The 27,553-nt window shown below is 47.7% G+C and overlaps 1 protein-coding gene across 1 annotated transcript in view; it reads left to right on the top strand.

Annotated features, from left to right (window-relative positions):
• The first annotated feature begins 2,455 nt into the window (after positions 1-2,455).
• CDH23 (cadherin related 23) overlaps positions 2,456-27,553 on the top strand; it is a 391,248-nt gene continuing 366,150 nt past the window's right edge. Inside the window, exon 1 of the mRNA XM_079137029.1 lies at positions 2,456-2,785. The gene's annotated coding sequence lies outside the window, so the exon portion shown is untranslated. The remainder of the gene's footprint in view (positions 2,786-27,553) is intronic.

The following is a 27,553-nucleotide window of genomic DNA, read 5'->3' as shown; positions in this document are numbered from 1 at the left end:
GGAATTCAGTGTCCCTCCCCACGACCATTCAGCTGATCTAGGGCATGCAACCCAGATCTCCTGATCCCTGGAGGCACCACTCTGTCCAACACCAAGACTACCGGGGACACAAAGACCACGGCTCCAGGGGACTTGTCTAGTGGCCTGCCCCTACCCTGTCCCTGCACAGGTCTCCCACACTCAACATGCCCCAGAGGACCTCCTCCTGCTCATTCCCGTGTGGCCCTCCCCCTGCGAGCCTCCTCTCAGGCAACAGCGCCCGGCCACCGGCTTCCACAGCCAGAAGCGGGGCAGGGCTCCTCCTTGACACGGTCCTGTAGATTTTCACCTCCCCAAACAGGACACCCCTCTCCACCCCTGCCCCAGCCATTCCAGGCGTCCTATCACCATGGCAACCGAGACGGCTGAAGAGGTGAGCTCCATCAGGGTGGGGATTTGGGTGGTTGTGCTGTTCACTGACATAGCCGCAGTGTCCCGAGTCGCAGGGGTTGCTAACTTTTTCTGTAAAGGATCGGACTGTCGATGTTTTTATTTGGAGGGCTGTGCAGTCTACAACAACCCCTTAACTCTGCAGTGGTAGCATGAAGGAGTCTTAACCAGATAGGTATGCCTGCAAGACACTAAAACTTTAGTTCCAATACAAGTTTATTTACAAAAACAGGTGATGGGACAGATTTGGCCAGTGGACAGTCATTTGCTGACCTCTGGTCTAGAACATGTCCTGGCACATGGTATTGGACAAGAAAATATTTTTAATGGAAGCAGTCTCCTCTTGTCATGTGTTACTTCCCAATCCATCCCCCACTTTTAAAACTATGGGTCATGATACTCCTGCCCCTCAGTCTCCCCAGTCAGCTGCTTGAAGCCTTTTCCTTTAGCATAAAGAGCAAGCCCCAATAAAGGCCAACTCGCCCTACCCTCTCTGCCTGCAGCCTCTGCCCTCCCTTCACTTCCTCACACACACTAGCTCCTTCTCACCACAGGGCTTTTGTGCGTGCTATTTCTCCTGCCCCAAAATTCCATTCTCTCCATTGCTTTTATTCTTTGGATTTCGGCTGGATCTCCTCTTCCAAGAAGTCTTCCCTGACCAAAAAGGACTTCTCAGATACGTTTAAAGCATCCTTCTTCCTAGCAGGATTCTGGCTGTAATTTTAGTCATTTGTTTCATTAACCAAGGTCTGGTTCCCCCTTCAGGACATGAGGCAAAGGACCATACTCCTCGAACCTATCAGCGAGCTAGCACATAGTAGCAAATATGAGTGAATGAACTCTAAAGAACTGGAGTTCCGGAAACATGGGGATTCTGGTTCAGTTCCTGCCTTCGCCACAGGGCCAAGTCACTGGCCCTCCTGAAGTCGGCTTTCTCACTGTGAGAAAACGACAGGACTCAGCAGAAAGGCTGTGTGGTAAGTAGAATGACTGGAGGCCCAGAAAGTCGCAGCCAAAGCCTTGCTTCAGGCAGCTACTGTCAATGTGCTCCCCCATACAGTGACAGGTCCAGAAATCCTGTCACATGTGAAAGAGTCAAAGAAAATTCAGAACGTTTAGCCCGGGGAAATGAAGATCAAGGGCAGGGAACAGCCCTCGTCATTTACCTGAATAAGACTTTCCCTGGATCCAGCTGGCACAAAGTCAAGCAGTCCCCATACCTTATAGGTGTGCAAAAGGAGCGGGGAGACCGCCACCCAGGGAGCTGGGGCAGGGTCTCCTGCATGGTAACAGTGGTCTCCTCCACGTTCTCTTCCAATTTGGTGTCCCCCATTTCTAAGCATCTGGAGGCATTCTGAGATTAAGGGAAGAAGCTCACACGCAGGGTGGGCACAGGCAGGTGGCTGGAGCTAAGCGCCGGCCAAGCGGCCCCAAGGACTAGCTCAGCGACTCTGGGAGCAGAGAGGGGGCGCTTAAAGCCAACAGATGGCGCGGGCTCACCTAGGCCGAGTGCCCGCTCGCCTGCTCCGGTTTTCCCGGAGCGTTTCCGCGATCGTCCGGAGGCGCGGGAGGCTGGCCGGGTCCCCAACCCTCTCTTCACCCCTCTGCGGGACTGGGCCCTGCGGGCACGGCTCCCACACGCACCTGCGGCCGCTTCCGCGGGCTTCCTCCCTTCCCCTTTGGGGGATTCGTAGAGTTGCCACAGCAGCCGGTGCCATGACATCGGCAGAGGGCAGCTTCGCCAGCACTGAAATATTCATGCCCTGAGCTCTCAGCTGGGCTCTGCGCCGCTCCCCGGGGTCCCGGCGGGGCGCAGCGGGGCGGGGGCCGGGGGTCCCGGCTGCGCTTGTGGGTGGGGGCCGGCAGGCGCGCGGGCGGGGCTGGGCGCGGCGGAGGTGCGGAGGGAGCGTCAGGAGGCGGGTCTGGGGGCGGGGGCGAGCGGGGCGGAGGAAGCGAGGGAAAGTTGATCGCGGACTTGAGCGCCGGCTGTGGCTCGAGAGAGTGGGGCGCGGGCGCGGGCGCGATGCACGGCCAGAGAACGCGTCCGACGGCTGCCGGGCGCTGAGCTGGGTGGGGCGGGGCGGCCGGGCCCCGGGAATGGAGTGCGGGGGTGCAGAGCCTCGGGACGTTTGGGGCGCGCCTAGTCCGAGCCCGCGGCGCGCCTGAAGTTGCAGCCGGCGAGCGGCGAACGGGCGGCCCGAGGGGACCCGGGAGCGGCCGGCGCACAGCGGATGAACCTTCGTGCCGGCGGCGAGACGCTGCGGTGGCCAGGACCCGAGTAGGCGGCCCGCGGGGGCCGATCCGGCGGAGAGGAGAGCCCGAGGCGCGGCGGGGCGCCGCTCCACTCACGCACACGGTACCCAGAGTCGCGCACCGCCCCTTCCCTCCCCGCTTCCCTCCCTTCCCGGCGCAGTTCGCCAGCTGCGCGGCAGGAAAGTTGGATCCGCGGGGTTGAGACCGCAGCGGCCAAGCCACTTGTTCCCAGCGCGGCCATCACCCGCGGCGGGCTCCCGGGGCCTCCTTCTGTCCTATGCCCCTGGCCCAGGCCCTGCGCCCCGCTCCTAGCCCGCGGACCGACGCGCGGCAACTTTGATTCCCGGGAACTCTAATTCCCTCGGCGTTGGCCTTGGGAGGACATGCACCCACTCCCCGCCCTTGTTCCCGGGACCACGAGAATTCAGGTGCTTTTCTCTACGCGCAACAGAGAGGGTCCCGGTCTGAGGTGTGGAAAATTTCGGGGATAAAGAGGGCGTTAGGATCCAAGCGGGTTCCTTCAGGGCTCTGGGTCCCTGTTTAGACCGTGGATATGGGGCGTGGCGCGCCTCCACGGCTGGGTGGGCTGTGGCGCTGGAGGAATCTAAAGTCACGTAGCTCTCCTCTCCCTTCATCACCTTCCTATGCCCACGGAAGACCCCCAAGGGACTTCTGCAACCTCCCCAATCCGGTCCCACCAGGAGAAGTCGCGCCCCTCGCAGCACTGAGAGCCTCGTGCGGCTCTCTCTCCGCTTCCCGGGCCCTGGAGCTGGCGGGCTACCGGTGGTGGCGGCTGCTGGCGGTTCCCAGAGGCTCGCCCCGGAGCGCGCTACCCCTCTTCTCCCAGCAGGTCAGCCCGGGACTCGTGTAGAGCCCGCGCATTCCAGGGTAGCGGCGGGGCCAGCCGGCGGGCACTCCTTGCCTTCTTTCCTGGAGCGGGCACCTGGAGCCCCTGCCTCCGTGCGGAGAACGGAGATCCGGTGCCCTCGCCGCCAGTCGCCGCCCCACTGCGACCCCAGCCCCAGCCCTGGCGCTGTGGGCCCTACGGGAGGAAATTAGTCTTTTAGGGGTAGTAACACGTCCCCACCCTCCCCAGTAACACGGAAAGCAGACCTGCCTCTTCTGAGTACTTTGCCTTCCCGGACCAGAGCAGACACTGACCCTAGCTTTCCAGCCCCTTAGCAGGTGCCCCCACCACATTCTGGATTTCGAAATAAACTGGGGAGACACACAAGGAGTGTGAGTGCGTACGTGTTTATTGTTGGGTGGAGTCAGACCCTTGCATGGGGAAGAATGAGGCTGTCGGGTGCGGTGGGTGCCACTAGGCTGACTGGGGCCAGGTGCAAGGTGGCGATGAGTCAGCCGGCGGTGGGGGAGAGCTGGCTTGAATTAATGCTTGGTTCCTGGTGCAGGGGTAGGCGCACTGCGGTCTGCACCTGGGAGTGGGGGGCCAGATGTCACTCTGCTGAGGAGGAGATGGGAAGGGAGCACCTTGGCTGGAGAAATAGCCATAGCTGCTTGATGCTATTTCTCCAGGGCTGGGCAGGGCAGGACGGCAGAGTTGCCTGCATGGCAGAGAGCGAGAGTATGCCTTGCATTGAAAAGGTGGCACTACAGAAGTGACTGGTGTGAACAGAAGCTCTGCCTTGGTGTTGGAGAACAGCCAGGGTAGGAGGCCAGAGCTGGCACCCTGGCCTTGGCCAGCCCCCTAGGCACATGTCTGTCTTGGCCTTCCTGAGCTCTAAATAGCTGCGCTCCTCACAGCTGCCTGTGGAGTGCTGGATGTGAGGTTATGGTGACTGATGGTCCTGGGTGCCTCCCAAACAGCTGCCCCACCCTATAAGCTATCTTACCTTGTCATTTTGCCATTCGAGGTTCATTTCTTTGAGCTCAGTATTTTAAAGGACACCTTTCTGAAGTGCTGACTTAAAATGCACCTTCTCCTGGGGGTGAAGGTCTCATGGCACCCTGCTGCTCCGAGTGTGGCCTGTGGACTCACAGCATCTGCATCACCCCAGAGCCTCAGAATCCTATTTAATGAGATCCTGAGTGATCCTGTGCTTGGTAAAGTTTAGGGTGTGGTGCGTTGTACCTTCTAGGGAGCAAACATGTCACAGCCTCTTGGTGCAGACTGTCAAACAGGGCAATGGACAGACTCCGGGGTGAGAACCAGATGAAACTTCTTCCCTGGACACTTGTACTAGGGTTAGGTTAACCATCCACCTCTGGCCCCTCAGGGTTGTACCTGCTAATGCCATAGGGTGTCTGCATTTTGGGGGCCTTTAAGTAGATCCAAGTATTGATGCAATCAGTACATTGCTGTAGGGACACAAGGGACCGCAGGAGGTGGGCAGAGAGGCCACAGCACTCCCTCTGCCTCCAGAACACCTGGGGCAGAAGCAGAAGGAGTTAAGCAACTCCTCCACCTCATCCACTCCTCCCAGATGGGTGGACCAGCCCACTGGTAACTCTGCTGGGGGGGGGGGGGGCCCTGGGGATTTGGAGAGGGAGCGTGCTCAAGAGGCAACTTGGGACAGCCGGCAGAGGGGATGATGCTGACTAGGCCCCACCCCCACCCCAGCCTGGACTGGACATCCCACCTCCACTACCCTGGATGGCCTCAAGCCCTGAGGTCGATGGCCAAGGAATGGTGGTAGGTCACCCCCTGCTCCTCTGGAGAAATAACGGTGACCTGAAGCCTTCCAGCCTGGCCTGAGATTTGGATCAGAGTCCTGGTGGAGCTGTGTGTCGCAGGTGGAAGGTCATGATGTGGCCCTTGCACCCTAGCCCTTCCCCTCAGCTAGCCCCTGCTGGAAGGGGGCAGCTCTGCCAGACGCTGGGTGGCCAGGAGAAGCTTGAGGGCGTGGACTGGCGCGGTCGGGGGTCTTACAGTGGCTGACGCCCTGTGAAAGCGTTCTTTCATGGCTTTGAGAATCCATGAGTTAAAAGATGATCGAGGTGAAGAAAGTCATAGTTTTCTTGAACCCTCAGGTTTAAAACATTCAGTGTTCATGTGTATAGATGGTCTAAAAAATGAACTTCATTGCCTTTGAGCTGATTGATTTCTTATTCAATCATAGTTTTTTAAAAATTCATTCTGTTTTATTTTGAGCCTTGATTTGGGCTCCTCTCAGTACTGGGACCATCCTGTTTGTCCTTAGTCAGTGAGCAAGGTCACTTGTGAATGAGACCCTGCTGGATAGGTTATTTCAGGATGGGAGTATTTTGCCTATGGTGGAAGAGGCGTGGGGATTGGATGGGTTCTCCAGTACTCCAGAAGAATCTGTACTTCTGCATGTACTGTGGGTGTACATTGCTGTGGAGTCACGACTCCAGGGAGCCTCCCGGGCTCCGGGGGTGGGGCAGGCTGCCTCCCAGCCTGTGCCTCCCTCACTGTCCTTCCTTGGTGCTCTTCACTGCTCTGCACGAGGCAGAGCTCTCACCGCATGGTGCTTTCTCCAGGGCTCAGGCTGTGTCTCTCTTCTCCTCGTCTCCCTGGGGCCCCCACACTGTGGAATGGGTGCTCCATCCACTGGACCTTGACTGAATGGACTACTGCCAGGTGATCATCCTTCCACCTTCTCTAGTCCTAGTAGTAAGCGGTCATTGACACACCAAGCTTTTCTGCACCTCTAAGCAGTTCCAGCTGTTCATGTTGGTTACTCTGAAGGAGCAGGGCTGATGCCCATCTTGGTAGACTGCAGGCTCTAGGAGTTGAGTCCTCAAACTCATGCCTCAAGGGGTTAAGATGCAGACAAAGGGTAAAGCAGGGCCTCATGTAAGACAATAGGGAATGGTGGGGACTGTGGAGAACTGAAGGGCACCTTAGAAAAGGAGCAACTGTAGGCAAAACCCTTCTCTGTGATAGATGTCAGAGTAATGGTTACCCCTGGGACTGCATGACCAAGGATACAGAGGTGCTTCTGAGGTGCTGAAAATTTCTATAACTTGATATGAATGTCTGCAACAGTGGTGAGTGATCATTTTTGTAGAAGAGCCCATTCACTAAACATTAGAACATTTATGGACCATATTTATTTGGATTCAATATGCAAATAGCTTTATGGAGTCCCATAGGGCAGAAAATGCGTATTGTCACCAACCTCATTGTCAGTGAGAAACGGGCGTATTTAAGAAGTAGCCACATGGAGATGACTTTCTGGTCTTCCACTGTGAAATTTGATCCAGTTCTGTCCTGGGGAGCTGGGGCTGCTGGTCCTTCAGTGTCTCAGAGGTAGGTCTGTACTTCTGAGCCTCAGGATTTGTGCCTTTGGGGCTCTGTCACACTCAGATAGGGAGAGGTCCCTTGGCTCAGTGGATCACCAAGGGGAATGGGAGTTATCAGACATTCCCCTAGGCTAGGGGGCTGTGGACTCTGTCACCCAGGGTGACGCCAGTCTTGCTTTTAGCGTTCATATTGTTTTCCATGCGCTAAACCCCTCGGGGCGACTGTGACTGCAAACATCGCTCCTTCCCTTCCAGGTTTTCCTGAGGCAGCTGGGGGGCGGACAGACCGCGGGGCGTACAGCAGTTCAGCAGTTCTGGAACTCTGACGCTCTGGCTCTGGCATGAAGCCTTCGTTTTCGTATCTGTAAAACGAGAATGATTTTTAGTTGCCTCATAGGCTGGCTGTGGGCATTAATAAGGTGAAGACTCTATAGAAAACAGTATATAAGCACAATATAGTTCCTCTTTAAATATCCCTTTTTACTTATTCCTTAGGAACATTACCTCTGGCGTAGAGGTGAAGCCTCCTCTGCTGTTCAGAGCTCCACAGTTTCTAAGATCAAAGATTCAGTTCTGCCTGAAGACTGTGAGCGCGCACGTGCGCGTGCGTGTGTGTGTGTGTGTGTACAGTATTTGTATCTCTACTTCTGTAATTTGGAATTACTTACTGATAACACTTAAAAGTCCAGCAGATTCACATTAAAGCCCCTCTTGGGGCATTTCTGATTAGAACTGGTGACCTCAGGCCGGGGTTCTCAGTTGACAGTTCTTGATGGGAGCTGGGTTGCTGCTATGCCTTTTATTTTATTTCAAAATTCCTTTGAGGAATCGTGCACATCGGTGGGTAAACAGAACCTCCGTGCCAGTGGTGGATTTTCATGTGGGTGCACCTGTGTGACCTCCCCCTCCCTCCCTACCAAGGAGACACAGGTTTCCAGCACCTTGCAGGCTCCCTCCTGTCCCTCCCGGGCCATCTCGTCCCACTGCCCAGGTAGCTGCCTCTGGCTTTGCTCTGATTCCGTTTTGTGTGTGTTACCCTCCTCTCCAACAGATCCGGGTGAGTCTGCCGTACTCAGCTCACCACGGTCCCCCACTCTCCCTGTTACCCCATGTTGACCCCGCTTTACCCTTCATGCTATTCCCTGACCCCTTTGGCCATTTGTATCTGTGACCTCTGCTCAAGGACTGAGGAGTTCTAGAGACCAGCCAGTCCTGCCATGTCACAGTTGGGGAAACCGAGGCTCACTCGCAGCTCAAGACCCTGAGATGAACTGGCTTGAGCAGTGGCCAGTCGAGCGCAGAGCCCTGCTGCTCCCACCCCAGCACGCCCAGCAGCCCAGGCCCCACATCAGTCACCCAGAGCTTCCTGCAGGTCATCAGCGTGAGAGGGAGGGGCTCTGCTGGGACGTGCCGTCCGGAGATGCATCTTCCCCAAGGCAGGCTGTTAGCGGCACTGCTGTCCTCTTTAAAGGCCATCTTCCATTTGGAGAGGACCTGAGATGCCATTTGTGACAAGGGCCCCTGCGCCACCTTGATTGTGTCTGTTTCTGAGAGAAGGCTGTAATTTGGGAGCCAGTGAAAGTGAAGGGGGAAGGGAAATAGAGGAAGGAGCCAGGGAGGAGGAAGAGACAACAGGGCACCTGCGTCCCTGTCTGGGTGTCCATTTGTGTCACCAGTCCTGTCCCCAAGGAATGCTGTCCTTTCCGGGTCTCGCCAGGGATAAGGCGAGTCTGCTCTGAGTCCCTCCTGGAGGCACCCATTGGCTGGCCTGCTTCTGTTCTTTGCCTACAGAGAGAGGATCCTAGCCACCCCGTTCTCCCAGCCCCCACGTCCCTTCTGCTCTGAGCTGCCCCTGGTTCTGGAGAAAGCTGACCTCGCCTTTCTTTCCTGGGGCCCTGATTGGGCTGATACCACTTCCAGAGAACCAAGGTGACAGAACCCTAAGCGAGGCATCTCTCTGCCCCTCCGTGGGGTCTCAGGCTTTCTCTTGGTGGGAGGAGCATGGATCTGAGGCCATCAGGAAGCCAGAACATACTGGGCAGCGGGGCGGGGGGCTTCCCAGTCCATCGTCTTTTGTGCTTGGAGTGCTGCGTCTGCTGTTGGGAGAGGCCCTTCGTTCAGCCGTTCAGCCCCGATACTGAGCATGTGCCAGCCACTGTCTGGTTGCTGGGGACTCGCGCTGAGCGTCTACAGCAGTGCTGCCCACCACAAATATAATGCCAGCCCCGGGTGTAGTTCTGCACTTTCTGTTGTCACTTGCAAAAAGTGAAAGGAACAGCTGATATTATTTTTGATAACTGATTTTACTTTATCCTGTATGTCCAAAATGTTGCTGTTTCAACTTGTGATCAATATCGCGCTCCATCGATGCATTTTTTTCATGTGAAATCTTAGGATCCGGTGTGCATTTCGCATGTAGGGCACATCTTGATTTGGACTCATTGCGAGCTGGCTTTCTAGAGGCACTCCATCCAGGCCGCTCCTTCACGCGAGCTTCAAACGCTCAGGCCCCACGCGTTGCGGCTAATGTCTTGGTGGGGGAGATAGATGATAAATACACAAAGAAGACAGCTCCGGATGGGGATGTGTAAAACCAGGTCACCAGTGTGCTGGGGGGAAGATGGGGTGGTCAGGGAGGTCGCTTGGAGGTGGGGATGGGAGTGGTAAGAAAAGGAGGTCACGTGCCTAGTCTCCCCCAGCACCCCGGGCTCTCCAGACCCCATGCTCACAGTGTCTGGAATGCCACATGCCCTCTCCGTGGAAGACTGGGACCCACATGAAGGGTCGCACTTTACCTTTGCTGCCTGCTGCTTCTTAGCTTCCCCATCTTCTCTGTACGCTTGCTGTGAGAAGGATAAGTTCATCTTCCCCTCGCCTTTTGCATTGGGGTTCCCTCCCTCCCTGCCTCCCTCCCCTCAGGTTCCCTCCCTCCCTCCCTCCCTCCCTCCCTCCCTTCCTTCCTTCCTTCCTTCCTTCCTTTCTTCCTTCCTTCCTTCCTTCCTTCGTTCCTTCCTTCGTTCCTTCCTTTTGTACCAAGGATTGTATCCAGAGGCTCTTAACCACTGAGCCACATCCCCAGCCCTTTTTTGTGTCTGATTTAGAGACAGGGTCTCACTGAGTGTCTTAGGGCCTCAGTAAGTTGCTGAGGCTGGCTTTGAGCTTGTGATCCTCCTGCCTCAGCCTCCTGAGCAGCTGGGATTACAGGCGTGCAGCACCTGGCATGCACTTTGGAGTTTTCTAAGCAGGAAGTGGGGTGGTCTGGAAAGCTGAGAAAGCTGGGTCAACATGGAACATTTTTTGCAGACCTGTCCTGTTCTGTCCTCAGCAGAGGGGGTTTGGATACAAGGGGTCATGTGGTGCAGAGCGGGCTTGGAGGCCATCTCTTCTCCCATGGGCATATGTTCTGGGGCTGGGTAAATGCAAACCTTCCTTACTGTGACTGGACCTGGGCTGAGGGTGGACCTGCAGGTGCCCACAGGGTCCAGGCAATTAGGCTGATGCTGGGGCCAACTGCACATGCTCACCTTCTCCAAAGGGGGCGCTGCCGCCGCCGTTTTGCCTCTGTTACTAAGGCAGGCTGGCAGAATAGCTTTTAGGCTGGCCAGACCCTTTGAGTCTTCAAGTCCAGAAACTCATATTATAAAAATAAAACCAGTTACTTCTCTCTAGTTTAAATGTTAGCAATTACTTCAAAGATTTGAAAACACCACACGGCCGTTCATTCATTCAGTACTCACGGAGCCCTTACTGTGAGCAGGCACTGTTCCAGGCTCCTGGCCGTGTCAGTGGCCCCTGCCCTCATGACATGGATGTCACGGGGAAAACCCTTCAGCTGTGGGTGGCCCGTGGATGGCCAGTTTGGGACCTCTGTCATATGCTTGGTATCAGAGTTAACAGTAATAACGAGAAGCATTTATAAAGCACCTACTGTGTGTCAGGTCCTGCACTCAGCACTTCACCTGAAATACCTACCCTGCGGCTCGCAACAAACCCAGGATGTTGGGCCTGCTGTTCCCCATATTTTATCGATGATAAATCTGAGGCACAGAGAGGTTGAGCAGTCTGCCCAAAGTCATACTGCTAACAGCTGGTGGGGTGGATTTGAGCCAGTGTGGTTGGGCCCTTAATCATGAACTCCGCGGTGCCCAGGGAAGGCTGGAGCCAAGCTCTTGGCTGTGTGAATAGGAACAATTCAGAAAGGACAGTAGTACCCCTTCAGGTTCACAGGCAGTAACAGGACCTGGACTGGGGTCCGGGTCACCCCCTTTCAGTCTGACCTGTTGGGTGTGTTCATCGCTGTCTGGACTTCACCTCTAGTTGACCCTGGCTGGGGCTGAATGTTTAGGTGCCTACAGCGTCCCGGCTCGGGGTGTAGGAGGGTAGCTGGGTAATGATTTAAACATCCCTGGGAGTGAACCAAGGGGCTGCTCGGCAGTTTAGAAGCCACCACGGCAGGTCCTTCTGGGAAGGCCATGTACTTCAGCTCTTCCCCTCGATAAAATTGAATGCAGTGGCTCCTGATATTTTATCCCAGCCCCACCTGCCCCCTGCTGTTGGCCAGGCTGGCTCAAGAGGTGCCCTTGGCATTTCAAGTAAATTAATCCTAAACTGTCCTCAGGTGGGACTGCCTGGTCTTGGCCCTAATGACCTTGTTAGAGAATTCCGATCTTGTATTTGGATTGTGTTGGTGTGCGTGGTCACCACGAGGCAGTGGAATCCGTGTGAACAGGGGACAATAATGCCCTGACCTGGGTCAGGACTTTAGTTATGGTCCTTGTGTTGACCCGAGGGCCTGGTTTCTCAGGATCAGTTTCACATCTGTAAAATGGGAAGAGAAAAAACCCCTCCAAGTGGTCCACCCACATGACACAGGAACCAGGGGCTCTCCACAGGATGCTGGCAGAATGTATGGCGGTGCATGTAAATGATGGTGAATAAATGCACACGTGGCCTTTTCATTCATTGTTGCCGTACTGGTGACTTAAATCATATGGCGTTTACAAGATACTTTAATAACACCCAACGTGCCAAGTCTTTCGGATGGCTCTGTGAGGCTCCTCGTGCTGTCTCTCAACCTGGCCTTCACCTTTTTGGGACGATGGACAAGTCAGTAGATACGTGTGAGGCGCCTGCTCTTAGTGGGACATCATGCACGATACCGAGGTGGGTGAGCCTTGGCCCCTGTCTTCCAGGAGCCTCCACGCTTATTCTGAGGACCGTACTGGGGACAGTCAGTGTGTGCTTGCACGAGTGTGTGTGTGTGTGTATGTGTAAGGGAGAGAATGTTTGGCTCCTTCTGGAAATTTCAGCATCTCGTGCCCGACTCGGCCAAGATTGTCCTTCCCAGCAATTCCTCTCTATCCCAAAGTTCCCACTGTCTCCAGAAGTGCTGCTGGGGGCTGAGTGACTTCTTAGGAGGGTCCGTCCTGGGAAGGAGAGGGAAGGCCGTGTGGAGCATTCCTCCAGGCTGGACCGGCCAGCCGGCTGACCTGCCAAGCCAGGGCTGCTGCTCTCCCAGGGGCTGTTGGAAACTGGAGCTCAGGCCGGAAGAAGGGAGCCCATGAATAATACAGTGGGAGGGAGGCTGTTAACTAGGTGACCTCGTTGCACCTGCGTGCTTCACAGCTTCCCCAGGAGCCACCTGTCCGGGTGTCAGGGGCAAGGGCAGAGGGGAGTGGGAAGGGCCGGGTAGACTCGGCTTCTCAGCGCTCCCTTCCTGCTTTCCTTTCAGTTATAGATTGTTTTTTTTTTTTTCAACCAGGGATTGAACCCAGGGGCTCTCAACCACTGAGCCACCTCCCCAGCCCCCTTTATTTTCTGTTTTGAGACAGGGTCTAAGTTGCTTAGGGCCTCACTAAATTGCTGGCCTTGAATCTGTAATCCTCCTGCCTCAGCCTCCCAAGTTGCTGGGATTACAGGCATGTGCCCCCACACCTGGCCACTCCTGCTTTCCTTTCAGCTGCCGGCTTACAAGTTCACTGTCCTGGCAGTTCCTGCTCCTTTCTGGCATTGACCCCGATGGCCTGGGCCACGTGTGCTTGCTGTGTGTGTCTGGGCAGGTGTGCTGGCTGGACAGAGGCCCTGTGGCGCCCTGCTCCCGGGTCTGATTCCAGGTCTGCCTGCTGGACCTGGTGTCAGCTCTGCCCTGGTCTCTGGCATAGATGTGTGGGGCCATCTTGGCAAAGCGTCGGCCTCTGGCAAGGGGGAACCGATTGATGTGAGGCCGGGACACCTGTCTTCCCTCCTAATGCTGTGAGGGCTGTCCCTTCAAGGGCCTGTCCCTGGAACCCTGGCTGCCCCAGCCAGACAGGAAACAGGTTGCTGCAGACCCTAGACCTCCAGGGCAGGCAGAGAGTGTCCCTGGGTAGAGCCAGGCACCTCTTGTTTAAGAGCAAGGGACAAGGTCATTGTGGCAGCAGGGCAGAGGCAGACCTGGAGGAGCTGGCTCTGTGGGGTGTTGGGTGAGGGGTGGGGGTGGGTCAAAGGTCGAATTCACTCCCAGAGGAGGGCTTGGCCTTCCAAGGGGCTTCTCCTGACCTCTGGCCTGGAGGTAGGACAGGAGCAGCTGCCCCCACTCCACTGCCAACCTTGTCCTTTGTCCACTTCCGTTTTTGTACCAACAGCAGTGACAAGTGCTTTCAGCAGAGACCTGACCCCAGGGGGCTCCAAAACCCCCTGGCAGGGCTGGAAAGGGACGGCCCCCCAGACCCCCACTGCAGCTCAGCCTGCTTCCCCCAGACTCAGGAGCCCTGGCCCAGTGGCCAGGGCCCACCTGACCCCCTCTGGTCTGGGGACCCTGCCTTTGAGATGATACCCTCCATGGACACCTTGGCTTCACACTGACACTGTTCAACAAATGCTATTTTTTTTGTTACTGTTATTCTTGGCTCCTGGGTCCTGGGAGCTCACAGTCTTGCAGGCTGCCCCCCCCACCCCAAGTAACAGAAGTAACAATCACATCTATAAAGAAGACGGTGTAGATCAAAGGGGGCAGTCCTCAAAGACTTCCTGGAGGGGTGGTCCCCTGGTCCCCAGGCTGTGACTTTTCTGTGTCTCTAGCACTGTGTTCCCCACGGTAGGGGGCAGAAGGGAACCAGGGTGGGACAGCAGGTAGTAGGACTGATGTTGGTGCCAAGCCGACTGGGGTTTTCTCAGTTCATTTTTAGTTGAAGTATAACATCCAGAAAAGCTTACAAATCATATGTGTCCAGCTGGAGTGATCACCAAGTGACCGTACCATGGAAGTGCCTCCCCAGGCCAACAAAAAGGGATTATTAGAAGCCATTTCCTGTCATTATTCCTTGAGGGTTACTCCTATCCTGTCGTCTAATGCCTGTTCTAGAATGAACACAGGTTCATTTTGCTTATTTATTTACTTATTTATTTATTATTTATGGTGCTGGGGATCTAGCCCAGGGCCTGCGGCATGCTAGGCAAGCATTCTACCATTGAGCTACCCCCCCAGCCTTATTTTTAGATTTGTATCAGTTGAATCATGCCAGGTGCAATCTTTGGGTTAGTGTCTTCACTCAATTTATGAAATTCATCTTGTGTATAGTTCACATTTGTTCATTTTCCTTTCTGCATCATATTCCACAGAGTGAATATACCCCAATCTCACAATCTACCCATACTATTGACAAGACAACTGAGCTGCTTCTAGGCTTCTTTATTGGTAGTGGTATTGAATGTAGGGGTGCTTCACCACTGAGCTACATCCCAAGTTCCTTTTATCTTTTATTTGGAGATGGGGTCTCACTAAGTTGCCACTATGGGCCTCCAACTCAAGATCCTCCTGCCTCAGCCTCCTGGATAGCTGGGATTGCAGGTGTGTGCCACCACACCTGGCTTCCAGTTTTTACCTATCATAAAAAAAGACTGCTGTGGACATTTGTGAATGTGTGTGTCTTGGCATACACCTATGTATATGCAGTTTTCTTGGTATTTTACTGACCTTGTATCAATACAAGCTTTCTGTGGTCTTGATATATGATACTATAAATCCTCCAGTTTTGTTCTTCTTTAAAATTCTTGTTTATTTTTGGCTCTGTGCATTTCCATATAAATATTAGAATCAGCTTTTGAAATTCCACAAGACCCTGCTGAGATTTTGATTGAGACTGCCTCAAAAATTTGCCCATTGATTTGACGAAAATTGACGTCGTCAGGATATCGAGTTTTGCAATCCATGATACTCCTCTCTTTGTCCAGATCTTAAATTTCTTTCGAGAATTCTTTTTAGTTGTCTGTGTAGCACTCTCACGTGTCTTTGAATAGATTTATTTCTATGCGTTTTATGTTTTTTGATAAGATCATGATATTTTTCTCTTTTCTAATTATTTGTATGTTGTATAGAAGTACAGTTGAGCCAGGTGCCATGACGCACGCCTGTAATCCCAGTGACTCGGGAGACTGAGGCAGGAGGATCGCAAGTTCAAACCGAGCCTCAGCAACTTAGTGAGACCCTGTCTCAAAATAAAAAATAAAAAGGGCTGGGATGTGGCTCAGTGGCTAAGTGCCCCTGGGTTCAATTGCCAGTGCAAAAGAAAAAAAAATAACAGTAGATATTTTAAAATATTGATTGACTACTATCCTATAACCATTACTAATTTTGTTATATGTTCTGATAGTTTAAAGAATTTTAAAAACATACATGATCATGATTTCTACAAATAACAGTCCTATATCTTCTTTTCTAAGACTTTTATGTTTTTTCTTGCCTTACTGCAATGCCTGAGTTCGCAAGTATGATATTGAATGGAAGTGATGGTCACAAGCCTCCTTATTTTGATTCTGATATCTGGGAGAAAAAGCTTTCAATCTTTTTTAAAATATTTTTTTAGATGTTGACAGACCTTTATTTTATTCATTTATTTATACGCGGTGCTGAGAATCGAACCCAGTGCCTCACACATGCTAGGCAAGCACTCCACCACTGAGCCACAACCCCGGCCCCAGCTTTTGATCTTTTACCATTCACTTTGATGTTTGTAGATGTCATTTATAAAATTAGAATTTTTTTCTTCTAATCCTTTCCCCCTGAAATTAAGGTGAAATACATGTAACATGAAGTTTACCCTTTGAATCTTTTTTTTTTTTTTTTTTTTTTTTTTTTTTTTTTTTTTGTGGTGCTGGGGATTGAACCCAGGACCTTGGGCATCATGCTGGTCAAGTACTCTGCCATTGTGTCACACTCTGCCCCTTTGAACCATTTTTGAGTGTGCAGCTCTGTGGCAGAAAGCACGTTCACAATGTGGTACAGTCGTCCCCACTATCCATCTCCAAAACCTTTTCATTGTCCCAAAGAGAAACTCTGCCTTTTAAAAAACAGCTTCCTGTTCCTCTTCCTCCAGACCCTGCAGTTCTTCTATGTGTGTGTGTGGGGGAGGGGCGCTGGGGATGGAGCCCGGGCCTCGCACATGCTGGGCACGCACTCCACCACTGAGCCACGACCCTTCCCTGTCTCTGCTTTATCTTCTGTTGCCATGAGCTTGCCTGTTCTAGGCAGCTTGTGTAAGTGGAAATCACATGGTATTTGCCTTTTGTGTTTTGCTTTTTCACTTAGCACAGTGTTTTCAAAGTTCATCCCTGTTCATCCGTTAGAATTTCAGTCTTTTCGTGGCTGAACGATAGTCTCTTGTATGTGCAGACCATGTTTTTTTACCTGTTCACCTGTTGATGGACATCCAGTCAGTTTCCATCCTCTGGCTATTGTGAATACTGCTTCTGGGCATGTGGCTGTGCAAGAATCTGTTTGAGTCACTGTCATCATGACTTTGGAGTCTACACCTAAGAGTGGAATTCCTGGAAAATGTGGTGATTCCATGTTTAGTTGTTGGAGAAGCTGCCATTTTGTTTTCTGTAGTGGCTGCATGATTTGTTATTCTACCAGCAATGTACCAGGATTGCAATTCCTCCCCAACCTTGTCACCACTTATTATTATTGTTTATGATAATAAACATCCTAATGAGTATGAAGTGGTGTCCGGTTGTGGCTTTGATTACATCTCCCCAGGGCTAGTGATGTTAAGTATCTTTTTAGTGTTCATTGGCTGTTTGTATATCTTCTACGGAGAAATGTTTCAGCAAGTCTTTCGCCTACTTTTGAATTATTTGTTTTATTGTTGTTGAGTTGTAGGAATTCTTTATATATTCTGCTTATTAATTCCTCATCCGATACATAATTTACAGATATTTCCGTCATAACATGAGTTGCCTTTTCCCTCTGGAGATAGTGTCCTTTGATGCACAAAGGTTTTTACTTTTAATGGAGTACAGATATCTTTGTTGTTATTGTTGTCTGTGCTTTTGGTGTTAAATCCAGTGAATCATTGCTATGTGCAATATCATGTAGATTCCCCCATATTTTCTATGTTTAAATTTTTAAAAAATTTATTTATTTTTTATTTCTTCTTTTTACTTATACATGACAGTAGAGTATGTTTTGACACATCATACATGCATGGAATATAACTTCCCATTCTTGTAGTTGAACATGATGTGGAATTACACTGGTTGTGTATTCATATATGAACACAGGAAAGTTATGTACGATTCATTCTACTGTCTTTCCCATTCCTGTCCCCCTCCCTTCCCCCCATCCTCCCCTGTCTAATCTGGTGAACCTCTACTCCTCCCCCACTGTCTATTGTGAGGCAGCATCTACATGTCAGAGAGAACATTTGACCTTTGGTTTTCTGGGATTGTTTTTTTTTTTTTCACTTAGCACGATAGTCTCTAGTTCCATCTATTTACTGGCAAATGTCATAATTTCATTCTTCTTTATGACTGAGTAATATTTCATTGTGTATATATACCACATTTTCTTTATCCATTCATCTGTTGAAGGGCACTTAGGTTGGTTCCATTGCTTAGCTTTTGAGCTGCTATGAACATTCATGTGGCTGTGTCACTATAGTATGCTGATTTTAAGTCTTTTGGGCATATGCTGAGGAGTGGAATAACTGGGTGAAATGGTGGTTCCATTTCTAGTTTTCTGAGTAGTCTCCATACTGCTTTCCAGAGTGGTTGCACCAATTTGCAGTTCCACCAGCAATGTATGAGTGAACCTTTTCCCCCATATCCTTGCCAACATTTGTTGTTACTTATATTTTTGATAATTGCCATTCTGACTAAATCTTATTGTAGTTTTAATTTGCATTTCTCTAATGGCTAGTGATGTTGAACATTTTTTCATATATTTGTTGACCATTCATATTTCTTCTGTGAAGTGTCCTTTCAGTTCCTTTGCCCATTTATTGATTGGGTTATTTATTATTATTTATTTATTTATTTTGGTGATTTTTGAGTTCTTTGTATGTCCTGGAGGTTAATGGTCTGAAGTGCATGTGGCAAAGATTTTCTCCCATTCTGTAGGCTCTCTCTTCATGTTCTTGATTGTTTCCTTTTCTGTGAAGAAACTTTTTAGTTTGTTACAATCCCATTTATTGATTCTTGATTTTACTTGCACTTTTGAAGTTTGTTGTGGAAGTCAGTTTCTAAGCTGACATAATGAAGATTTGGGCATCCTTTTTCTTCTAGTAGGCACAGGGTCTTTGGTCTTATGCCCAGGTCCTCGATTTAGAGTTGAGTTTTGTCCAGGGTAAGAGGTAGGGGTCTAAATTTATTTCTTTACATATGGATTTCCAATTTTCCCAGCACCGTTTGTTGAAGAGGCTATCTTTCCTCCAATGTATGTTTATATATGTATGTATGAGATAAGCGTATCTATGTGGGTTTGTCTCTGTGTCTTCTGTTTTGCTCTATTGGTATTCATGTCTGTTTTTGTGTCAATTCCATGCCATTTTTGTTACTATAGCTCTGTAGTAGAATTTAAGGTCTTGGTATTGCGATGCCTCTTGTTTCACTTTTCTTACTAAGGATTGGTTTGTCTAGTCTGGGCCTCTTATTTTTCTAAATGAATTTCATGATTGCTTTTTCTGTTTCTATGATGAATGCCATTGGAAGCTTAATAGGAATTGCATTAAATATGCATAACACTTTTGGCAGTATGGCCATTTTGACAATATTAATCCTGCCTATCCAAGAACATGGGAGATGTTTTCATCTCTAAGGTTTTCTTCAATTTCTTTCTTTAGTATTCTGTAGTTTTCATTGTAGAGGTCTTTCACCTCTTTTGTTAGATTTATTCCCAAATATTTATTTTTCTTTGAGACTATTGTGAATGGGATAATTTTCCTAATTTCTCTTTCAGTTGATTCATCACTGATGTATAGGAATGCAATTGATTTATGGGTGTTAATTTTATATCCTGCTACTTTGCTGAATCCATACATGAGTTCTAAAAGTTTTCTGGTGGAGGTTTTTGGGTCTCCTAAATATAGAATCATGTCATCAGCAAATAGGAATAGTTTGAGTTCTTTTCCCATTCATATCCCTTTAATTTCTTTGGTCTGTCTAATTGCTCTGGCTAGAGTTTCCAGGACGATGTTGAATAGAAGTGGTGAAAGAGGCATCCCTGTCTTGTTCCAGTTTTTAGAGGGAATGCTTTCAATTTTTCTCCATTTAGAATGATGTTTGTCTTGGGTTTAGCATAGATAGCTTTTACAATGTTGAGTTATATTCCTACTGTCCCTAGTTTTTCCAGTGTTTTGAACATGAGTGGATGCTGTATTTTGTCAAATGCTTTATCTGCTTCTATTGAGATGATCATATGATTCTTGTCTTTAAGTCTATTAATGTGATGAACCATGTTTATTGATTTCTGTATGTTGAACCAACCTTGCATCCTTTGGATGAACCCCACTTGATCGTGGTGCACTATCTTTTAGACATGTTTTTGTATGCAATTTGCCAGTATTTTATTAAGAGTTTTTGCATCTATGTTCATTAAGGATATTGGTCTGATGTTTTCTTTCCTTGATATGTCTTTGTCTGATTTTGGTATCAGGGTGATACTAGCTTTATAGAGTGAGTTTGGAAGGGCTCCCTCCTTTTCTATTTCATGGAATAATTTCAGGAAGGTTGGTATTAGATCTTCTTTAAATGTCTGGTCGACCTCAGTTGAGAATCCATCTGGTCCTGAGCTTTTCTTTGTTGATAGGCTTTTGATGGCATCTTCAATTTCATTGCTTGAAATCAATCTGTTTAAATTTTCTATATCCTCCTGATTCAATTTGGGTAGGTTATATGTCTCTAGAAATTTGTTGATGTCTTCAGGGTTTTCTATTTTATTAGAGTATAAATTTTCAAAATAAGATCTGATTATTTTCTGTATTTCAGTAGTGTCCATTGTGATATTTCCTTTTTCATTGTGAGTTTTAGTAATTTGAGTTTTCTCTCCTTTGTTAGCTTGTGTAAAGGTTTATCAATTTTATTGATTTTTTTTTCAGAGAACCAGCTTTCTGTTTTTTTTTGATTTTTTGGATTGTTTCAATTTCATTGATTTCAGCTCTCATTTTAATTATTTTCTTTCTTTTTTGTGTGTGTGTGTGTGTTGATTTGTTCTTTTTCTAGGACTTTGAGAGGTAAGCTTAGGTCATTTTTTCATTGACTTTCTATTCCTTTAATGAATGAGCTCAATGCAATAAACTTTCCTCTTAGCACTGCCTTCATAGTGTCCCAGAGATTTTGATATGTTGTATCACTATTCTCATTTACCTCTAAGTATTTTTAAAATTTCATCCCTGATTTTTTTCTGCTAGCCATTCATGATTCAGTAGTATATTATTTAGTCTCCATGTGTTAGCGTACCTTCTATTTTTTATCTATCATAGATTTCTAATTTTATTATGATCTGATAGGATGTAAGGTATTATCTCTATTTTTTTTTGTATTTGCTAAAAGTTGTTTTGTTGCCTAAGATATGGTCTATTTTAGAGAAGGATCCATGTGCTGCTGAGAAGTAAGTGTATTCAGTCCTTGATGGATGAAATATTCTATGTATGTCTGTTAAGTCTAAATTATTAATTGTATTTTTTTAATTCTATAGCTTCTTTGTTTAGTTTTTATTTGGAGGATTTATCCAGTGGTGAGAGAGGTGTGTTAAAGTCATCCAGTATTATTGTGTTGTGGTCTATTTGCTTCTTGAATTTGAGAAGGGTTTGTTTGATATATGTATATGCTCCATTGTTTGGGGCATAAATGTTCAGAGTTGTTATGTCTCGTTGATATATAGTTCTCTTACTCAGTATGAAATGTCCTTCTTTGTCCCTTCTGATTAGCTTTGGCTCAACATTCAGTTCATCTGATATAAGGATGGAAACCACTGCTTGTTTACAAGCTCCGTGTGAATGATGTGTTTTTTCCCATCCTTTACCTTCAGTCTGTGGTTGTCTTTGCCTATAAGTTGAGTCTCTTGGAGACAGCGTATTGTTGGGTCTTGGTTTTTGATCCAATCTGCCAGTCTATGTCTTTTGTTTGATGAGTTTAGGCCATTTGTATTCTACATTATTATTGAGATACAATTTTTATTTCCTGTCACTTTATTTCTAGTTTTTAATTTAAATTTGTTTCCCCATTGATTCACTGTTTGTTTTTAGTGTAGTTCCTCCCTTTGCTGGTTTTCACTTTTAGTTTTCACTTCCTCTTCATGAAATATTTTATTATATTTTGTAGTGCACACTTTCTTGTGAATTCTTTTCACTTTTGTTTATCATGAAAGGTTTTTATTTCATCAATTCTGAAGCTTAACTTTGCTGGGTATAGTATTCTTGACTGGCATCCATTTTTTTCAGATCTTGGTATATATTATTCCAAGATCTTTTAGCTTTGAGGGTCTGGGTTGAGAGATTAGCTGAGATCTCAATTGGTTTCCCTTTAAATATTACCTGTCATTTTTCTATGGCAGCCTTTAAAATTCTCTTTTTATTCTGTATGTTAGGAATTTTCATAATAATGTACCTTGGAGTGGGTCTGTTGTAATTTTGTATATTTGGAGTCCTGTAAGCCTCCTATATTTGATTTTCCATTTTATTCTTTAAGTTTGAGAATTTTTCTGATATTATTTGATTGCAAAGATTGTGCATTCTTTGCATTTGTATCACCGAAGCTTCATCTATCCCAATACACCTAAATTTGGTCTTTTCATGTTATCCCATATTTCTTGGAAGTTCTGTTCATGGTCTCTTAACATCTTTTCTCCATTGTCAACTTTTTTTTCAAGATTATATATTTTTGTTTTCATTGCCTGAAACTCTGTCTTCCAAGTCAGCTAGTCTGTTAGTGATGCTTTCAATTGAAATTATAATTTCGTTGATTTCTTCATTTTGAGGCTTTCCATTTGTCTTTTTTTCCCTCTATCTCTTTATTGAAGTGATCTTTCACTTCCTGTGTTTTCTCTCTTACTTCACTCCTTATACTGTCCTTTACTTTGCAGATCAGTTTAACTATATACATTCTAAACTTCTCTGACATTTCTTCCACTTTGGTGTTGTTGGGTTCTGTTATCAGAGTATCTTGGCTTGTTTGGGGCTATTTGTTCCTTTGCTTTTTCCTGTTGTGTTTCTACCCATCTAACAGTATGGATCTGAGGCAGTAGAGTTCTACCCTGTGGATTGATAATGTCTCTGAAGGTTTCCATTACCTCACTTGCTGACAAGCCGCCTGTCTGTTTTCTCAGTTTCATGCCATTGAGCAGCCAGGAAAGTGACCTCCTCTATTCTGCCCTCTTGAAAACCTCCTCTCCCATATTTTCTTCTAAGAAGTTTATATTTTAAGTCTTTGATCCATTCTGAGTTAAATTTTGAATATGGTGTGTGTTCAATCTAATTCTGTTGCCTGTGAATGTTCAATTTTCCCAACATCTTTTATTGAGAAAACTGTTCTTTCCCCATTAAATTATCTTGTCACCCTTTTTGAAAGTCAGTTGACTAAATAGGTGATGGTTTACTTCTGGGCTCTGTGTTCTATTCCATTCATCTATATGTTTTTCCTTATATATCACACTTTTTGATTACTGTAGCTTTGTAGTTAATTTTGAAATCAGAAAGTGTCTTTCAACTTCTCTCCCCCTCCCTAGGATCATTTTGTCTATTTAGGGGTGCTATTGGATTTCATATAAAATCCTAGGATGGATTTTTCGATTTCTGTGAAACACACCAGTGGAATTTTAATATCTTAATAATATCTAGCCTCCTAATCCATGAATATGGGGTGTCTTTTCACTTATTTATCTCCTTTATTTAATTTTTGCAGCAACATTTTGTAGTTTTCATTGTACAAGTCATTTGCCTTTTTTGGTTTAATTTAATCCTAATTATTTTATTCTTTATGATGCTGTTATGAATGGAATTGTTCTCATTTTTCTTTCAGATTGATCATTAGTAATGTGTAGACATAAAATTGTTGATTTTGTATCCTACAGTTTTTCTGAATTAATTTATTAGTTCTTAGAGATTGTGTATGTGTATGTATGTGTGTGTGCATGCAGAATCTTTAGTAAGATTGTCATATATAAAAATAAATTATTTTACTTATTCATTTCAAATTTGGATTTTTAAACAAATTTCTCCTTCTTGTTTAATTGTTCCAACTGGTGCTTCTCACAGTATTTTGAATTGAACTGGCAATAACTGGCATGCTTGTTTTGTTCCTGATCTTAGGGGGGGAACTTTCAGTCTTTTGTCAATGAACATGATGTTAGCTATAGGTTTTTCCATACATGGTCTCTTCTAGTCCCTTTTGCTAAGAATTATTATCATGTGTGTGGAATTTTATGAAATGCATTATTGCATCTATTTACACGATAGTATAATTTTTCTTCTTTCTTCTGATAATGTGTGTAAATTACACTGATGGATTTCTAAAGGTTAACCAACCGATCTTGCATTCTTGGAACGAATCCAATTGTGTCATTGTTTTATTATTTTCCTCACCATGCCTTTTCCACTATTGCAATAGTTGCAACAGTTTTTGTTTGACTATATTTTGGATGACATGTGATTTAGTAATATTCTGTTTGATGTTTTTACCATATGGGCTCATTAAATTTTCCTTTCTTGTAATATCCATGTCAGATTGTAGTATCAAGTTCTGCTTGCTTCATAATACAAATTGGGTACTATTCTTTCTTTTCCTTTTTTCCTAAAGGAGTTTGGATAAGATTTGTGTTTTCTTTTCTTAAATGTTTAGAAGAATTCACTAGAGAAACCAAAGTGGGTGTAGTGGTGTACACCTGTAATTCCAGCAATTTGCAAGGCTGAGACTGGAGAATCATAAGTTTAGGTCCAGCCTCAGCAACTTAGTGAGATTCTGTCTCAAAATAAAAAATAAAAAGGGCTTAGGAGATGGCTCAGTGGTTAAGTGCTCCTGGGTTCAATCCCTGGTACCAAAAAGAAAAAAAAAGGTAGAAAAAGCATATAAGCTTGGCTTTCTTATTGGGAAGATTATAAATCATGGTTTCCAAAAAAAAAAAAAAAAACCAGTTTCAATTTTTTAAGTAGATGTAGGACTATTTATATTTCTGTTTTGTGTGTCAGTTTTAGTAAATTGTTTTTTGACTTTATTCATTTTATGTAAATGTTCAGATGAACTGGCATAAAGATATTCATTCTATTTTTTAATTGCCCTCTTATGATTTTTATATTCCCTGTAGCATCCACAGTTGTATTTCCATGATCTTGGTCACATGTGACTTCTCTCTCATTCTCCATCCTCTTTTTAATCATTGGATTGGTTGATTTTATTACCCTCTTCCAAGAACCAACTTTCAGTTTTACTAATTTTTGTGGATTAAATTTTGTGTTCTATTTCATTAATTCTTGTTCTTATTGGGTACTTTTATTTCTTTTCCTTATTTCCCTGGATTTAATTTATTTGAATAAATGCAAAGATCACTGCTTTGGGACCGGGGATCCTCAGGTCTGGCTGCCTTGTTAACCCCAACTCAATTTAGTGCCTCTAGACTCGTGAGATGACCATGATCCAGCAGTGGCTTCTTCCTTCCAAAGTCCTGCATGGAAAAGAGGCTCTCAGCTTCCTTTCTCCCTGGGTCTGCATCTCATCCTTTGGCTGCTCTGATAGTATTCTAGACCTTTGAGCAGGTTTTTTTTTTTTTTTTTTTTTTTTTTTGTTTTTGGTACCGGGGATTGAACTCAGGGGCACTCGACCCCTGAGCCACATCCCCAGTCCTATATTGTATTTTATTTAGAGACAGGGTCTCACAGAGTTGCTTAGCACCTTGCTGTTGACTGAGGCTGGCTTTGAACTTGTGATCCTCCTGCCTCAGCTCCTGAGCTGCTGGGATACAGGCATCCACGGCACTCTGCTTGAACAGGTTTTTTAATCCTTATTTTTCTAGCCTCATGGAGATGTTAGGGTGTTGCCACTTGTCATGTCGTAGCTGAATTTGCATCCCAGTTCGCTTTTCCCTGGCTGAGTCACTTTGGGTTCATGACTTCTCTCCTACTTTCTATGAAATGGGTATAACCATGATTCCATCTTCCCTCTCAGATGGTTGTGAGAACCAAGTAATGAACAAAGTGTTTGCCACGTTAAGGATGCACTGAACAAGAGACAGATGCCACCACCATCACCACCTCCACCATCACCACCTCCACCACCACCACCATCACCACCTCCACCACCTCCACCACCCCAACACCTCCACCACCACCACCATCACCACCTCCACCACCTCCACCACCCCAACACCTCCACCACCACCACCATCACCACCTCCACCATTGCTATCACCATCACCACCTCCACCACCACCACCCCACCACCTCCACCACCACCATCACCACCTCCACCACTATCACTACCATCATCCCCACATTATCACCACCATCACCATTATCACGTTTATCCTTCTTCTTGTCGCTGTGTTATTAAGTAAGAAAAAGCTGTGAGAATGTGTTAGGGATTCCATAATATGGCGTTGTGGGACCCTAAAGTCAGCGTTCCTCCGAGGCCACAGCGGGGTCTCCAGCTGCCCCCACGTACACATGCACGCACATCCCTCCCTTACTCCTCTTCTCCTGCACTACCCGCGTGCACGAGGCTTTCTTCTCCTCGGCTGGACCATTCCCAGGGTGAAGGGGAACGAAGAGGCATCCTCTGGCCTCTGCCTGTCCCTGCTCCCTGCCTCCTTGGCCCACGACCCTGTCCTTCCCCATGGGGGCTGGAATGAGAAAGGCCCTGGAGGCCCTTTAGCAAGGACATGCGAAGACATTTCCCCATGGAAAGTCCCCAGCCCACAGGAAAAGGGCACTGGAAAACCCCCGGAAGGACTGTGTGGCTTGTAAGTCTCCTACTTTTTCTCCTCCACGTTTTACCATGGAGATTTGGAACAGGCACAGAGGCTGAAAGATGGGGCAGTGAAGACCCGTGTGCCCACCACCAGGATTCTCTGGTCCGTGTTTGTAACATTTCCTTTATCACGGGTCTGTCTGTCTCTCCATTCTCTGTCCACCCATCAAACACCTTGCTTCTGGATGCATCTCTCAGCTGTGAACTGCGGTCCCCTTAGCCACTAAACACGTCAGCTCGGGTCTCATTAAGTAGCCACCTCACCTCACTTAAAAATAAAAAATGGGGACCGGGGACTTAATTCAGGCACATGGACAGCTCTTTCAGGGAAGCGGGCCAAGAAGGGATGGAGGTGGTGTCCCCAGAAGGCTTTCCCCAGGAATACCTGGGGCGATGATGGTGAGGCTGAAGGCTCCTTTCCCCTGCCAGGCTGCAGGTGGGGGCTGCCTTGGCTTCTGCCGAGTGCCCAGCAGCCCCGGCTGGCACTCAGGAAGTTTGTTGAGTGAATGAGTGACCTGCTTCGAGGGGTGGGAGTGGATTGTGTGAGTGTAGAGACCAAAAGTCCACAAGGAGAAGCCCTGAGAAGACTGGGGTCCATTCAGAAGAAGTCTGTCCTCCTTTCTCTTTCTTTTTTGAAATACCAAATCATCTTTTATTTCTAACTTAGTTTTGAGTACCAGCAGAGCGCCTGTGGCCCCTTCAAGCCCCATCTAGAACCCAGAGAGCGTCTCTCTCCCACCTGCCCCCTCCAGCCTCCCAGGTTCCCCCAGAACGGGCTGGTTTCTGCAGACTGTCGGCACATCTGGTGAAGATGAGGCCAAGCCCGCGGAGCTGCGGATACAGCGCTTTCCCCCAGGAGCTGGTTGGCGGGTGACTGGATTCCAGCATGGGTCCTTTTATCCCCCAACCCCCTATGAAGTAGGTGCTGTTACAGCCTCTGTGTCAGAGACGAGGGAAACTGAGGCACACAGAGGCACTGTGGCTTCCTCACACACCCGAGTGGCACACAGGATGTGCGTCTGGCTGGCCTAGCTGCTCTCTTGGCCTCAACCACCTCCTTCTAGAAGTTTCCACTGATGGAATTGGCAGTGTTCTTAGAGTGCACCATGCTGGCTGCCCAGGTGCTGGGCACCCTGTCCCTGAGGAGCATTCAACCACGTGATCCCTTAGATTTTCTACTCAGAACTTAGTTCACTGCTCCCCAACCCTGTTTCTGCTGTGGGGTGAGTAGGAGTCTGGGGTTCTGATTCTTACCCTTCCAACCCCCAGATAGGAGCCCTGTCCATGCTTTATAAGAAGGGAGGTCTGCCCTCCCTTCCTCTTTGCAGTGGGTAGTGTCAGGCACAGAGAGGGCAGTGGGCATCTCTTGGTCACACAGCAAAGGTGGTCCAGATGGGAGCGGCCCCTCCTGTCCCTGCCTGGTCCTTTGTCC

This window comes from Sciurus vulgaris (assembly GCF_902686455.1).
Source record: "Sciurus vulgaris genome assembly, chromosome: 4".
NCBI classification, from domain to species: Eukaryota; Metazoa; Chordata; class Mammalia; order Rodentia; family Sciuridae; genus Sciurus; species Sciurus vulgaris.
This window is presented reverse-complemented; position numbering and strand designations above follow the sequence as displayed.